General features: G+C 48.8%; 1 long non-coding RNA gene across 1 annotated transcript in view; it reads left to right on the plus strand.

The window, feature by feature from the left end:
- The window catches only part of LOC113623681 (uncharacterized), a 101,915-nt gene extending 92,961 nt beyond the window's left edge, over positions 1 to 8,954 (plus strand). Inside the window, exons 2-3 of the long non-coding RNA XR_003434009.1 lie at positions 7,229 to 7,261; positions 8,770 to 8,954. This is a non-coding gene — a long non-coding RNA (uncharacterized LOC113623681). The remainder of the gene's footprint in view (positions 1 to 7,228; positions 7,262 to 8,769) is intronic.
- The last annotated feature ends 6,695 nt before the right edge of the window (positions 8,955 to 15,649 follow it).

Raw genomic sequence — 15,649 nt, forward strand, 5'->3', positions numbered from 1 at the left:
TGTTACTTGGTGCTCTTGAAGTCAAGTCCACCTACACACACGGCTTCCTAGGTTGCAACCATTTTAACTTGGTTGGAGACATGCTGGTGGGTCCCGGTGGGGTGCACAGAGGGAGGGGTCTGCCGGATGGAAGGATCCAGAAGGACAGCGGGTAACAGTGAAGAGTCCCGGGTGTCAACAGGCCAGCGAGTTGGCCAAAGAGAAGCCACGGATGGATGCCAGGCAGGACTGGTCGCGTTCCTTTCTGCTCTGAGTGTCAGTTGCACCCGGATCTGAAAGGTGCAGTCGACCCTTTCTGTCATCACTCACTGATGGGCTTTTGCAAAGGTCTGTGTAAGGGTTTGGATAGAGGTGTAGCTGTTGTCTTGTGTTTCATAACCTGGCATCTTAGGACCAGGCTGAGAAGCAGGTAAGGAGCCTGCTCAGGCAGAGCTGTGAGTGGAGGTGGCACCTACTTGCCTGTCTGACTGGGCGGCCGAGCCCCTGTGCGCTTATCTAGTGGCTGCAACCTCACCTCCGGCATCCCTGAGCTCGGGCCACCTCCTGAGAGTACCAGCCTTTGCTCCCCGCATGGGTCACTGTGACAGAGAGACCCCCACTGAGGATGCGGAGATCCGTAGTCCAGCTCTGGTCTTTCTACCTGGAACGCCTTGGGCAGATCTGTGCCTCGTGTCTCAGTTTCCTCAACTGAAAAGCAAAGAGGCCATGTGGAATCATCTGTAGGCCCCTTGAGTCTGGCTGGAGCAGAGGTTACTCATCCGTTTTCACATTCCTTGGACTTGGGTCTGAATGACCCTCCCCCAGATCCAAGTTCTATGGTTCCCAGCTTTACCTTGAATCAGACCCTAATTCCTAACAATTTAATTCATAAAAGCTTTGGTTTGCTGACTAGCATCCTGGCTTGGACTCCCATAGCCCTGTTTCTGATCCAGTGGGAAAGTTTTAACCTTCAAGGATGTCTTGCAATTATCTCCCAGGAGTTTTCCTATTAGTTTTATAATCGACTTCACTGGACCAGCTAAGAATTGATATTCAGCCCAAATGCATTCCTGTCAAACTGCATAATTTTACCTCTTGGTTCTATTACTTTGTCCTATGTTATTATAGGTAATATTTTAACGAGCATTGCCTTAATTGTGTTTGCAGAACGTTATTTCTACGATATATTGGAAAGAGTTTTGCAGGGAAGTGAGAGGTGTTCCATAGTCCGATATATTTAGGAGGCACAAGTCAATGTATCTGAACTGACTTCATTAGTGCAGACCTTCTCAGAACCTTATCTATTCAAAGAGTATTGGGTGAGGGGACGTTCAGAGGCCAGGCTCTGCCAGCTCTACCTCTTCCCTGCTAGGAGTCTGTGGGTCTGCAGTCACTGTTGCAACAAGGGGTTGAAGGACATCATCTTTAAGGTCCTTTTCAAGTTCTGCCATTCCTTAATTTTGGTTCTGATTCCCTCTTCCTCCTAAACAATCAACTAGAGGAATTTCTTGGGCTTTTACAATATATAAGATACTGATGGATTGTATTTCTTATATAGCTTATACCCATGTCCTGTGGGAATACCGAATGTATCAGATATGGCCTCTGCCCTAAAAAAAGGCTACATTCATCTTGGGAAAACAGGACGTGCCAAAGGTTTCCTGGTGATTCAAGGTCACCTACGTGAAGCTACATGATAGGTAAGAAGTCCAGAGAGAGAAGAACGGTGGTCTGGTCTGGTCAGGGGAGTTGAAAGGGTCAGGTTGGACTAGGTGGATGTTACAACAAGGCTGTGTTTGGATAGATGGGGACCACAAGGGAAGAGCCTTGAGTAGAGACCCCAGGGGCGTAGAGACTGGAGCTGTGCATCTGACCTCATTTCATAAGGGAGGGGTGGGGACATTTCTCCCCTACAATGCAAGTGGCAGCTCAGTTTTACCTAAGTAGGCTTCCTCTGCCTGGTCCTGGTTCTCCCTGTCTGCCCATCCTCCCTGCACAGGCTACTCTCTCCCACCTGAGTTGACTTGTTTGTACTTTTCCAAAATAAACGTAACTCCTATTCGACGGGTGTGTGTAGTGAGATCCTGGTATTTCCCCTTTGCTCTCATGAGTGAGAGGTTTGGGGGGCGTAAGGTAGCCCCAGCATGACTCCTGGTGTGTAAGCTTCTCTCGTCTCCTCCCCTGCTTTGTTCTGAGGTGCCTGCGTGGGGACAGTGGAGCACAGATGTCTGCAGGTGGCTTAGGGAGCCGACGGTAACGGTCGCTCCTCTGTCACATTGCCTTGGAGCTATTGAAACCACCTCAGTATAAAGAAAGAATCGGTGACAACTGTCATCTTTGGGATGTAGGTGTTCACGTTGAACAATTCTGTAAATTAATTAACTCATTAATTTGTTCCACAAATACATTTATTTGAGCATCATTCATGTGCTATGCTCTCGGGATACAAAGAGAAAAGGCAAAGTCAGAGTCTTTGTTTTTGGGGTGCTCGTGATCAAGGAAGAAAAACACCCAAGATAAATAACCATGACAAACAAATAAATTAAAACACCGTGCAACTGACGTCATACTGAACTTAGCCCCTATATATTGTGCTCGTGTTCGAAGTACTGAGCTAGGTGCTTTGCATTGTTTTTTTTTTTTTTTTTTTGCGGTACGCGTGGCCTCTCCCGTGTCCCCTGCATCGGCAGGCAGACTCTCAACCACTGCGCCACCAGGGAAGCCCAGTGCTTTGCATTTTTAACTTTCTTCTTTCATTAAACGCTCACAACAATCCTTTCCGAGCTGGTATAGTTAGTCTGTGGTTTACAGATGCAGAAATTGAGCGACAAGTAGGGTGAAGACCTTGGTCTGTGTGATTTTATGGTGCTTGTTCTCTCAGCCACCAGGGTCATGATAGACATGGGAGTGAAGGTCCTGGGCCACAGAGGAGGGAGAAGTTAACTCTGCCTGGAGACCCAGGGAGGGCTTTAGGGATAAGGAAACATCTGAGTTGGATTTTGAAGGATGAGTAGGAGTTTTCAAGGTATGAATTTGGAGCAGAGAAGAGAAAAACATTTTTGGAACCCGGGAACATGTGCAAAGGTCACAGGTCAGAGAAGGGGGATTAGGGATCTGTGAGGGGTTAAGTCTGTTGGGTGGGATGCTTGGGTGTGGTCACCCTTGTATGTCAGGGGGAGGACTTTGTATAAAATAACAGAAGTTAAGCCAGAAGAGTTAACGTGAATTTCTCTCCTCTTCTCCCCAAATTTACTAAAGCAAAGTGACATAGGTTATGCGGAGGGAGGTGATTTGTTTATCTGGAGGTGCAAGCATGGAGCAAACCATTATTCACTCCATGAGAGAACCACCTGTGAAACTTTAAATGGTATAAAAGAAGCGCAAGAGTTCCTGCCCCTCCTCACGGCCCACGGCAAACTCCACCATCTGTGGACACGTGGCGATTCTTCACGGAGCAGAGCTCTCTCTCAGTCCCCATCAATTCCTCCAGAGTTAAAGATAGAAGTTCCATATGCAGTTCCACTCCTGGGTCTACGCCCCAAAGAATTGAAAACAGAAACCAAAGCAAGTATCTTTACACAGATTCTTAAAGCAGCACTATTCACAAGACCCAAAAGGTAGAAACAACCCAAAGTCCATCCACAGATGAATGGATAAATAACATGTCATATATTCACACAATGGAATATTATTTGGCCTTAAAAAAGAATGAAGCATTGAAAACATCCCAGACAACAAAAGACCACATGCTGTGTGATCATATTTGCATCAGAGATCCAGCATAGGTAAACCCAGGGAGACAGAAAGTAGATTGGTAGCTGCCGGGGGCTAGAGGTAGGGGGAATGGGGAGAGGCTCCTCATGGTACAGTTTTGTTTGGGGTGATGAACTTGTTTGGGAATTGGATGGAGGTGGTTGTTGTGCATCACTGTGAATGTAATCAATGCCATTGAGTTATGCATACTTTAAAGTGCTTAATTTTATGTTATGTGAACTTCACAGCAAAAAGAAAAAATCCCGGTCAATGCCGTTCTGGGGTGGGCACTGTTTATCAGCTGGAAAAGGGAGCAGCATGGCCAACAGCCTCCGGGTGGGCCCCATGGGTGCCTGCATCCCCGAGAGGCCCGGTCCCCCTTCTCACCTCAGAGACCGTTCCCCGGGTCTCCCGGGAGGAAAGGATTCTTCACCATGTAAAGCAGTTATTTCCAAGTGGACCCACTTGACCCTGTAAATCACTTTCTTGAATGAGAGATAGTAAAGGGCAAAAGTTACTCCTTTCCTATTCTTTTAATTGCCTGGGTCGATAGGCACAATTGATTTGAATTGAGAAATAGTCTCCAGGTAACATTTAGGAAGAATCACTGAGATGGGCACATCGCGAATGACCCTCTGCTCTCCACGGGGACCGCCTTCGGGGTTCTAGCCAGTGCAGCTAGGCCTACGCTCAGAGTGAGCGAGGCCACAGATGCACGTCTCCACGTGGTCCTTTGGACAGGCCCTGGATGCTTCCAGTGGGATGGTGTGGAGTCCGTCAAGAGGGTTGTGCCCTAAAACTTCCCTGGAGGGTGGAGGCTGTGCCCTTCACCTGGTGGTCTGGTGCTGGGGGGGAGTCTCTGAGCAGCAGCTGACTCCCTGGAGCCCAGCCTCTGGCCCAGACCTTCTGCTGGGCTTCGTCCCTCAGAAACACCCCTGCGACAGGAGCTGTCTGCTGAGGTCACTTTCTGAGGGACTTTCCTGCCACCGCCCCTGGTGACGCTCACCTTGGAGGGGATGGCAAATCTCGCCTCTGGGTCTCTGTTTTGGGCATCAGATTGGGGGCTGTGAGGCAGGGACAGTGCACCATGCTCGGAGCAGTGCGCGCCCGTGACTCCCTGCCTGCCTGAGCCTTTCTGAAACTATTGGGAGGATCAGCTGGCTCAGAAGAGAAGCCAGTTTCCAGCCCAGTTCTCGGGGAGTGATATTACAGGGAGAAAAGAATTCTGTGGACGCAATATCCTACGTTCATTAGACAGCTCGTCAATAAGATTGGGGGACAGGATTGATCTTTTACTTATAATGCAGAGCACTGAATGGATGGCAAAAGTGCTTTTAAAAGGGGCCCACGGAACACTTTGAAAATATTAATTAGTGTGTTGAAGCATTCTGCATAGCATTTCATAGTGAAACTGCTCCAGGGGGTTGCTTGGGATGAATTATTAATAAGAATCCGTCTCCATCCTGTGCTTCCTTCCCACCCTGATTTTGTGGGTGTGGGTGTGGGTGTCTGTTCTATTCATTTACTGCTCATTTCACGCAAGTGGGAAGATTGGGGTGGCCCATGTTGGGGGCTCACGTGTCTGGAAAAAAAGACATACCCCAAACACCAAGGACACACCATGCAGGAGAAAGGCAGTGCTGTACGTGGCGGTACAGTTTTGGTGCTTTATATTCCAATTGGAAACCAAATGGGTATGACTTTTGGGGGTGAGTTTAAGGTTTCCTAAAGATTCAGGGCTCAGAAAGCAGCAGCTTCTGAAAATCAGAGAAAATCCGGGGGCTTCCTTCTGTAGCCCTCTGACCCCCACTTGGCCTACATCACTGGTGGGAGGAACTACCATTCCCTTTTCAACGGACCTTAACTGTGTTTACCGAGCAACCTCAAGGGTTCACGGAAGCTCACTAAAATACAACGTCCCCTAAACAGGTTAGCGATCGGATTCCAAGCTGAGAGTGAAGCCTACTTTCTTCCTGTTCTCAGAAGCATAGATTTGGAGAAATATAAACATATTAGCAGGGGCATTTTGCTTTAAAATTTTAAACTAATTCAATCAAGGATCATAGAAATACTTATAGTTCTGCAAAACTGAGCAATGCGGACAGGGGGGCTAATATAGTTATCCTGAGCGTTCCTTACCTTGGAGGGAGGCCAGAGATGCGTTCGCAGGAATGCCTTAGACGGTCCCCAGTTTGTCTTCTTTTGTTCCTCCCTGCCCGCCCCCCGCCCATTTCACACTTCACATTTTTGGATTCCATGTCTTTTTTCTTTAAAAAATATGTGCAGATATCTTCGCTTGCTGGAAAACAGTCCAAAACTACGTCTGTAAATCATGGAGATTTTTGACCTGATGGCCATGTTAGACAATCAGATGAAATGGTGAATTTTCCACTTTCATTTTATTAGTGTTCTCTGGTCTCAGGGTATAAAAGACATGGCCCGTGCAGTTTAAAAATGAATTAGTCGACTGGACTTCTTTGTTCAATACGTTTGACAGGGATAACTCTGGTCTACTGGGCCATGCATATGTGTATTCCCCGCCTCCCACGAAAGTTTGAGGTGTCATATTGGACTACTTTGTTTAACCCTACAGGGAAAACCACCAACCATGGGCTTAACTGGGATTTTCGTGTTGACAACTTCCTGCTATTATGATGGGAGCTGATCGTTAGCAGTTGACTGCGCCTTAGCGGTGGGGACAGGGGACAGGGAGTCGTGAGAGTCTTTGGAGCAGCAACGACAATGCCTCTGCTTTTCATGAAGTGACGAGGGGACATCTTTTCCCAAGGAAACCCTCCTCGCACTGTGGATGTTACGGAGCACGTTCTCTGGGGCGGGTTCTGTAGCCAACTGGTTAATATTTTAAACATGTAGATGACCTCCAGGCCTTCTGAGGCCAATTTCTCTCTCGCCATCTTTCTTTGTCCATGTCTTTCCTTCTTGGGAAAAAAAAAAAAAAAAGAGAGAGAGAGAGAGACTTCCCAACTAAAGATCTCTCTAAAATTTTACATCCCTGGTGCGATATTATTATTTTATTCACTTGGTTTCATCAGAATTAAGCCCAGATTGAAAAGAGAAAGATCAGCTCTGCCAACAAGGAGAGCAATGCCTAACCTCCTCCCTTTGGTGACCTTTGATAAGGGTTCTGCTTTTTGGAGAGTGTGACACGGCTGGCCCGTGGGCAGAACCTGCTGGCCGTCTCGGGGGCAAGATGAACGCAGTGCCGGAAAGGGAAAGGAAATGAACCTGGAGATTCTGTGGCTGTGTTACCACCTCCAAGGACAAAGGAATTTGCAGTGAGCAGTTGTGTGTGTGTGTGTGTTTGTGTGTGTGTGTGTCAGAGGGGCCTCCTAGAAATTGCAAGGTTTTATTTTTATTTATTGTTTGGTGATGATTTAAACACCTTATGGTGCCAAAGCAGAAGCAGAAGAAGCCTGTGTTTGGCTTTTATCAGCTAAGAGAATTAAGGTTATTTTTTCCCTTGACTTTTTTTTAGCAGCCCCAGTGCCTTGGCCGGATTCCAGTTCAGGTAATTACATTCTGTCTTTCTAAATTCCCTTGTAACTCCAATTGGGCAAAAGCTGCTCTTCACTCCCCTCCTAAAAGCTGATATGTGGGGTGCCTGGCACCGAACGGGGTGGCGTTCCAATAGTGGGTCCCAAGGTGTTCCACTGGAAATGCGTTTCGAGAGGCTTCTGCGTGCGGAGCTCGTGTGCAAATGGAAGGAGTATTATTTATGGCTGTTTTCCGTCAGCAGCTGCTAACCCGAAACTCTCTGAATGACATTTTAAATATGAAGGCCGGGGTCATTAGGACGATTAGATAGAAGGTCCGTTTTGCTCACCTCTAGAATTATTGGGTGACTGAAACCGGGGTGGGAAGTGAAGAGAGGAAAACACGTCTTATCACGGGAAATGCTTTCTGTGTTCCATTTTCCACAAAATGGCTCTTTTTGTTGTTGTTGTTGTTATTTGCTTTTACTTATTTTTTTGCTATCGCCTGATGAAAATTAAGGGGGATTATTGGGCCTTTTTGTTTTTGTTTTTATTTTTTAGGGAGGAATGGAAATGGAGGTGTTTTCCGTTTGTAGGAACAAAATGATATCGCTTTTTTAAAAAGTCTGAGGTTCAATTCATTTAATTTTTCAAATATTTATTGAGTACCTGCCATGTACCGGACCCTGCCCAAGGGCTCTTTTGGACACATAAACGCTTACTGTTTTTAACCTTTTCATTAATATTTATCTTAATTATGGACACCAATGTGTTTTTCAAAAACAATGAAAGTAATTCCTATAAAAGAGCATCTGTAGGGGTGACCAAAGTATGAAATGACCTGCTTGTGTGTATGTGATTGTAATGACACCCTCTGTAGACAGCTGATTTCGGCGAAGGTATATTTCCCAAGACGGACACAAGTCTTTGCCACAAACCAGAATTTAGAATGTGTCCTGAAAGGTACAAAAGAAAATCTGATGTATGAAAGCCATTTTCATTTTAAAGATAAACATAAGAGTAAAGGGATTGTTTTTCTAGTTGACATTAGAGATCCAGGAACCTGCTGCCATGGGCCTATTGTCAATTCTGTTTGTGTCATAATTCCTACAAAACGAGGATGTGAAGGTTTAACAGACCGCATTTCTGAAAGAGATGGGTTTGATGCTCTGGGCATGCATCTCGGCTGGCTGTCCTAGTCTGGGGTCTTTCCACAAACCTAGAAGTAGACAGATCTCCCCAGTACTTTACATTTTTATTTCTGTTAGCTTTAATTTTCCCAACCCTTCGTCCTTCCGCGACTGCCATAAATCAATGACCCCGTGCATTTATGTGGAGCAAGCAAAGCCACTCTGAGGGGCCTGACAACCACATCTGATGTTAGGTCTTATCACCCTGTGTTTAGATAATAATTCCTTTTTGCCCTTGTACCCCCTTTCTTTACAAAGCATTGGGTCCAGGCAGATATTAAACAACTCAACCCAACCCTGCAGTCTCCTCTGGGCTTGTAACTCTAGTGAATTGCATTTTTTCCTAATTACAGGAAAAACAGCAGATTGGCAAACATCAGGAAGCGGGTACATCCCCTCTGATTTACAAGGAAGAGTGCAGGGTGACTCTACAGCTCAGGAATTCAGTGAAATAAATTTATGGTTAGAAAAATTCATGTTCTTAATGTGATGAAGGTCCTTTAACTTTTAACACGTTTCTCTAGTTAAGCTGCACAGGGTTCTCTCGGAAATGGCTGTCTACAACTGCTGCAAACTGATTTATCTCCAGATAATGGTCAGAGCTGCGGACCAAATTGTTGGAAAGACCCAGTTCTTTAACTTTGGGGTTTGGGGCTGTCCGTATTACTGTTTATGCATATTCCCTTTGTGTACATGAGCAGAGATTTTCGGTGGCCTAACTTTTCCGGGCAATCAGGGTAATTTCCCTCCAGCCCAGAGGGTCTGCACTGCTGAGAATCTCTGCACACGGTCGCCCTGCTGGGATTTGCAGCCCACATCAGCCCCTTCCTTGGCAGCTGGGAAATTCCTTGAAGAATCAAGTGATCTATGTGAGAAAGATCCCGTAGACATCACGTACACATCACTGTGTACAGCAATACTAATTTGTCTTTCGAAAATTATATTTTGAGGAGCTGCTGAAATCATTTGCATTGCGAGAGTGATGAAATTTCCTCCATTTAAGATGTTTTCTTGGAAAAACAGATGCATTGCCCCAAGCCTGACATTGTCCTGGCTTTTGTGGGGCCTCCCCTCCATCTCCAGAGGGAGCACAGCCAGACACCTATTACTGGAGAGACCTATGACTTCACTCAGTGAACATTTCCTGAGCACCTACTACGTGCAGAGCAGTGTGTCAGGTCCTGGAGACAGGGGTGCATGAGACAGACACCCCCTCACCCCCTTGGGATTTACAATCGATTGAGACATAGAAAATGGAGCAAGCAAAGGGATGCCTGCATAAAGAAATGCCAGTTGTGTAGGCACACTGAGAGAAAAAATACAAGGCGTCATGAGAGAGAATATGGGGTCTCCTGCGGTAGGCGGGCTCTGGGAAGGGGTGACTGGGAAGCAGAGATATTCAGCCCCTGGCCCTCTCTGCAAAGTTCCCAGGCGCATCCCTCGCTTCTCAACAGCAGAAAGAATTGTGGGGAGGCACTATGGACGGGGGACGGATCACAGGCTGGTCACGGCACAAGGCTCATGGGGTTCAGCCCAACCCGGAAGTCCATTCCCCGTCCCAGGCCACCGTGTGTCAGTGATGTCTCTGGAGGGGACGGGTCACCTCCAGCTGTGTACTATTTAGGGGGCCCCAGGCTTTGTGCTGGACTGTCCCTGCCCCCAGGTTCCCCACAGCATGATGTTGTCTCTTCTCTCTGATTTGTACACTTGGGGTCAGGACTGTCCTCCTCCTGACTGTGTGTACCTGCCTGAGCGCCCACCCCCAACCCAGCTCTGCTCTGAACAAAGGAAGACCTAGCCCTCTAGCCCCTGAACCCCAGATCTGATTTTTCACTTTTCCATAGATGTCTGGGTCTGACCTTTTTGTGGGTAGTTGAGGATGGGGGCACAGAAGACTAAGACATTTTCATCTTTTTCATGGCTTTTCTCCCGGAGAAAATACTCGCTGTATATTCATTTGCTTTGAAAAGGTAACTGAATAAAAATAACTGAAAACAATGTATACCTGTGTGCAGTAATAGATGTTGACTAGACTTACTGTGGTGATCACTTTGCAGTATATACAGATACGCAGTCAGTATGTTGTACACCTGAAACTAATATAATGTCACATGTCAATTACATCTCAATAAACAAAAAACAACCCCCTTGAGTTTTATGACATTTTTCTGTTGCTTCTGATAAAATTAAGAAATAAAAAATTAAGATAAACTCAAGAGACAAACAGGCATACGAGAATTACAAATACCTTAGAATAAGGCGAAACTATCACGAGTGAGTCTTAAATCCATACCCCTGCCTCCCCACCTCCTTTCCTCCCCTCCTTCTCACCAAGCATCTGTTGAGTACCTCCCTGATCCTGCTGAGACACTGCCAGGTCCTGGTGATGCTGCGATGAAGGAGATGTGGTCCCTCTGTCTTCATGAAGCACAGCCTGGCTCATGAGACAGCTATGCACGCATCAGCCTCTGGGAGAAACCTCGCTGACACATACCTGTGCACAGGTGAGCCACTGGTGAAACTTTCTTTGCGAGCAGAGGAAAGGGCGACTGGAAACATCTGGGAAGCCTCCCCAGCAGGGGTAGTATCTGATTTAGGCCTTGAAGACTGAGTGGGGTTTTTCTAGAAGGAGCCCTGGGGAGAAGGGCACTCAACAGCAAAGGCAGCGCTATGGATGGACGCAAAGGAAGGACCGTGCCGGGGACGGTGGGAATGGAAAACCATCTGCCTGGGACTCCCAGGGTGACCTGCTGAGCAGCCCATATTGTTGAACCTTTCTGGAACCTTTCCAGAACCTTCAACACTTAGCAGTCCTTTGTACCATCCCAAGGGGCCTGCTTCTTCTGTTGTCTTGACGAAAACTCTAGAAGTAAATGCCGGAGCACTTCAGGGTCTTTTGCTCACAAAGTGACCATGACCCTAGGAGAAGGCATGGATGCCTTGGAGCAAGCGGCCCTGGGGGGATCTGTCACCGCCAGGTAAGGGTGGGTGTCCCTGGACCGGGTGCACCTGAGTCAGGCCTGTGCCCGGTAGAGAGTCACTGTGGGGATCAGTCACTCAGTTGACAGAGGTCTGTGTGGCCTCGTATGACAGTCGGGAAGGCACGATCATCCTGTCGTCTTGAGCAAATTTGTGCCTAAAAGAGAAAACACTTAACCCTTCACTAATGTTTGCTCTGCTTTTTATTATCCAGTGTATTTAGCTTGGGCTTTTCAGGGAGAACTGTGAAAGAATTTGCTTGACGTCCAAGAAAAAATTATTTCCACCTTAGTTAACCTTTATACCCAAACTCATGTGAATTCCTGTTTCTTTGATAAATTGAGATGTTTTTCATTCTTCTTTCTTCCTTAATGTGTAGAGGTTCATTCTTGGATGCAAACCTAATATGCTGGAGACCTATCCATGGTGCCCATCTGAAGCCTCTTATTTGTTGGAAGCATTTATTTCTTTATCCAGAAATTTTTCATTGAGGCTTAGGATGTGCTAAGTAAACGGGGCACCTAGTCCCTGTCTTCATGGAGCTGACAGTCTAGGGGGGGAGTGAGAAAGTCCCACACATCACTGCAGTAAGACATGATGTGGGTTCCGAGAGCCATATAACTAACGAGAATGGTTGAGCCGGAGATAGTTCCGGCTGGGAGCTTGGGGCAGGGGCTCTACGAGTGATGCTTATGGAATGTACACAGCATCAAGAGGCAGAGAAAGGAGGACAAATAGCATTTCTGGCAGAGGCCATGGGGCAGAGGCAGGGAAAGGTGCAGAGCTGGACTGAATCTAGCATGGCCAAGGTCAGGCTAGGAGGCTGATTTCCAGGTAAGGCTCAAAAGATGGCTTTGGCCCAGTTGGGAGGGCCCCAGTGCCATGCTGGGGACATGGCCCTATTTATGTAACCATACTTAGTATGTCCCCAGGACTGGAGAAGAAAAGTAAGAGGTAGGAAAAGGGAGCCATCAGGACTCTGAGAAAAGGGCTACAGGAGAGATCTTTGATTTAGGGACACGATTGACATAAAAAGAGAAAAGGGACAAAAATGGGCCAAGGAGTCTCTTTACTCACGCACACATTCAGAGAAGTGACAGGTCTGTGAGCCAGGCTTCCAAACCACGAGCTGCACTGTTCACAGCTCTGCTCGTCGCTGCCTGGCGCTCACACTGCAGGCAGGCATCCATCTAGCCACTCCTCCCTCGATGGCTGTAGACCACCTACTGTGCACAGATACAGCCATTACAGGGATGCAAGGTCCACTTGCTGCAGCGGGAGTTTGCAGGCCAGTGAAGGAGGTCCACGGTGGTGGGTAGTTCAAGGGCCTGTGGGCCAGGTGCCAGGGCAGCACCGTGATGGTGAGATGCACAGGTGTGTGCAAGATGAGGGTTTGGGCCTGGCTTTCAAGAAAGGGGCAGGCCATGGGTTGGCTGAGAGAGGACAGGAGGCCCTTTAGGGTGGGGGAGCCTCTGACTCTGCTCTTCTCAAATAAGGGTTCATATGGGGGAGACAATAAAGACAGGTTTTGGGGGGTAGCCACGTGTGGGGCCTTGAAAACCAGCGCTAGACTCTGGCTGGGACATCACCACAGGCATCTGAGCCGCACAGGGGTCTGGGGAAAGGAGACATGGGAAGACATGGGACCCAGAAGCCTCTCTGCCTGTGGGCGGCTCCCATCTTGGGCTGGGGGGACAGAACCCCTTGGGAACAGTCATGTCCTGCTTTGGGATTTTGCCCTTTGATGACGGGACCTGCTGATGGTGCTGGGCTTTTCTGCCCGTTAGCCTGGGCAAGCGGGGTTGGACTTCTCCTCTCAGGAGCCCACGGAGCAGCGGGAGGCTTGTTTGTGCCTTCTGGTGTGTGCTGGGGTGGCCTGAAGTGGAGCTGGCTGTCTCCTGGGTCTGCCGGCCCCAGAGGGGCCCGGTCTGGTTTGGGTCACTCGTCATTTACTTGGCATTTGCTGTTGGCTGAGTCCGTGCAGGCACTGGGGAGTCAGCAACAAGGCGACCTGCCTGGGACGCAGGGACTACCAACCTGGCAGGACACAGAGCTGAGCAGAGGCAACCAGGACCGTGGGAGTGGGGATGCTGCGCCAGCGTGCTTGGCTGGGGGGGCACCTCAGTGTCCCTGCTTTGTCCTGAAGATGAGGGCTGGGGCCCAGGGCCACCCTCTCGTGGATTTGCTAAAGCAGCCCTTGGCACCTAGACTAAGGTTGGCAGACCTGAACAACCATGAGATCGAGTGAATGGGTGTCCCCAATCTTTCTGATGGGCTTCCTGAAAGGAGCTCTGGGCAGGTGACTCCTGAGGGGCACAGACAGCTGCTCGGATAGCTTGGGCAGGTCATCCAATGTCTCTGGGCCAGGAACAGGGTCCCATGGAAGAGCAAGCACCCGTCCACCTCTAGGAGCCAACACGGGGTGTCAGTGACCAAGACAAGCATCTGTCCCTTCCTCTTCCATAGCACTCAGAGGAACCCCTGCCAGGGCAGGGGACAGGATGGTGGCTGTGCAGGGCCACCAGGGACAGGCAGGGAAGCCTGAGGGATACCAGCCTCCTGGCCATCCTCTAGAGTTTCTGGGCTGTCTTCTGTTCCAGCGGTTTTGGAGAAGAGACAACAGAGAAGAAAACGTGAAGCCATGGGGAGCGGTGGTCAGAAACCTCAGAGACGTCAAAACAGTCAGAATTTACCCAGGAAAAGAGATGGCATTGGACTGACCTTTGAGTCTGGACAAGATAAATAATTACCTAGGAAGGCTTGCAACAAAGCCAGCCTGGAAGAAATAAAAGCAAGAAGGGACAGCTCGATTGGTCAGGACCCCTCTCGAGAGCTTATGCCCTCCCCAGGCTGAATGACATTCACAGTGTATTTTAAGAGCTGTACGTACTGGGAGAGGTTAAGTCGATAGACTCAGCCTACTGTGCTGACTGTGGTCCCCAAGACTGGGAAGTATTTGAAATATCCCCCAACTACAGGAGTGGAAAAAACACGAATAAAGAGAAGACCTTATGGGACAGTCTTCCAAGTGAACAACCCCGTGGTTTGGTCTTGTGAGCTAGTTAGTTTTTCAAAGTATTCTGAATTTGCTGAATCCACTCAAGTTTACTATTATTTATTATCAGGTAGCAGCATAACGAATGTCTACCTCCTGGACACTTGGGGGTCATCAAATCTGTTCTGCAGGATTTTAGGACACAGGTAGCATTGTCCGTCCAAACGCAGGCAATGAGGAAGGTAGCATCCACCTCTTATTGATCATGATTTCTGAACTAACCGATAGAGAGCTCTAATCTTGGTGTAAGAATTGAATTGGTTTTGAAAATACCAAATATTACCAGACAACTCCAGCGCGGGTATAACTGCGGTGTGCGGTTTGCAAACATGCTGCTGAAATGATACACTTTTAATGAAAGAAACGTTTGGCACTTAGGGCGTGTGCCTGGTGGCTATTTATGCAGAAAAAAAGGAACGATATTCTTTTTGCATTGGTGTTTTCACTGCTTTGCCAAACTCTGCGCCCCTTCTGGGAAGGGCGAGTTAATTTCCAAGCTCTGCCCACACTTTCCCTCCATCCAGCCACCTCCTCTCCCCTGACCGTGTTTCCTGGAATGTGGGTGACCTGGGGATGCCGTGGCCACAGCGCCCCAGGGTCAGCGGAGGAAATTACAGTTGGAGCGCCTCTCAGTCAAGGCCTCTTGAGAGCGCTCCGGCCTCTCTTGGTCTTAAGAGGAGGCTGCCTCCTGGGCCGGTGCTGGGCTCTCCAGACTTATGCTAAGTAGCTCCCACTCATCCGTGTAAACACGGGCGTCCTGGCGTTTCCGACAGGCTTTATGTAAAGTGATAAATTGCCCCTAGAAAGGCTCGACCAGCACGTGGGCCTTAATTGTCTCCTGGCACCAGGGGTCCGTAGAGCCCCTGAAGATAAGTTTGTGGCTCCTGCGGACCATCCGGGGACCCTCAGTCCTCCTTGCCCCCGTCCCACTCCCGCTAAGGCCACGCAGGGTGCACCCCGGGCGCGCCCCTGGGGATGCCCGGCGGCCTAGCAGCCACCCCTACCCTCCAACACCCCACACCCAGAGCCTGCAGCGCGCGCCAGCCCGCCTTTGCCATCGTCGTCGCCATCGCCGTCGGGGGCAGGGAGCGCGCGCTTCCATCGATTAATTAGAAGCTGGAGTCGGTGGAGCCCCCGCCCGCCGGCCCGCGCTCCGCCTGCCAGGGGCGCCCTCCCCGCAGCCCGCCGGCCCTTTGATC

Source organism: Aethalodelphis obliquidens, unplaced genomic scaffold (genome assembly GCF_003676395.1).
Source record: "Aethalodelphis obliquidens isolate GAN/ISIS:26980383/991018 unplaced genomic scaffold, ASM367639v1 scaffold11, whole genome shotgun sequence".
NCBI lineage: Eukaryota > Metazoa > Chordata > Mammalia > Artiodactyla > Delphinidae > Aethalodelphis > Aethalodelphis obliquidens.